Here is a 1,244-nt window from a genome sequence, read left to right on the forward strand (position 1 = left end):
TCTTGGGGAAGAGACATGGAGGTGAGATACATAAGGCACATTATCTGAAATATTACTAAAGAGAAAGTGAAAACAACTGCTTATACTTGGGCAATCAGGTTCAACTTATATGCCATGATGTGTGCAAGGCCTAGTGCAGGCTATGATCAGAAAGTCAAGAGCAGTCTAAAATATTCTTAACTTATTGAGAACGATAAAACACATATTTCTAATGCATGGAGAAGGAGAATTAACACCCAAGGATTACAAAAATCAAAGTTTCCAATTAGTTTGATATGATTAAAGTTTCCATGTAGATTCATGATTCCTACTAAATAGAGGTACATCCTATTGAAGATGTTTCAAGTTGAATAACCTCGAAATTGATAATGAAAGTGGAGTACTTCCCAGTAGAAGTGATGGGGGACCATCACACAGACCAAGCCACGGAATACCAGCGGACCACCTAGCGCAGTTTGAGCCAACATCCGCGTCCCTGGCTCAAGTACTCGACATCATCAATGACTGTGAGCTATGAACTTAGTTTCATGTATTTCTATTTTCTGAACGATTCAGATTGGGCCATCATGTTTTGGGATTGTCCGTAGTCATTTTCTTTCATGTTGTTTTGATGTATGTTTCAGGGGAAACCACATCACGAGACGATTTCCCCTATTTCAGCCCCACTTGGGCATCCTCCCTCCCCTATATAAAGGGACGGCATGCCCAAGGAGTCACTTGGAGTTTAATTGAACAAAAGTGAAAGTTCATCTTTGATTGGCCTCCCGCCTCCTCTCATTTGGGAGTTATCTTTTACAGATTTCTATCCTAGCATATGTTGTGGAAATTGCCTGCCACGACGTCCAGCCCATGTCAAGAATCCCATGGAGGAACCGCCGCAACCACATTCCATAGCTGTTCTTAAAGGTTTTCATCAAGACAGTCAGTTACTTGATTTGGATCTGCATCAAGAAGTGCCAAGAACCATCTCCTTGGGCTGTTCTTGAGATCATCATCATTGCCTTAACTGTGACCCTTTCCACCGCCCCCGCTGTTCCCACCACTGTCATCTAGCACCCTCATGCCCTAGCGCCGTTGCTCCCCTGCGCCCCTACGCCTGTGCCTGCGTGGCCATGCCTGCAAGCCCCATGGCCATCTGATGGAGCGTCACCACCGGACGTCATCGAGCCAGCAGCAGAGGAGCAGCAGGACTTCCCCGACCCAGCACCCGAGGAGCCGGCACTACCCAGCTCGCCACCGAGACG

Source organism: Wolffia australiana, chromosome 5 (assembly GCF_029677425.1).
Source record: "Wolffia australiana isolate 7733 chromosome 5, ASM2967742v1".
NCBI classification, from domain to species: domain Eukaryota; kingdom Viridiplantae; phylum Streptophyta; class Magnoliopsida; order Alismatales; family Araceae; genus Wolffia; species Wolffia australiana.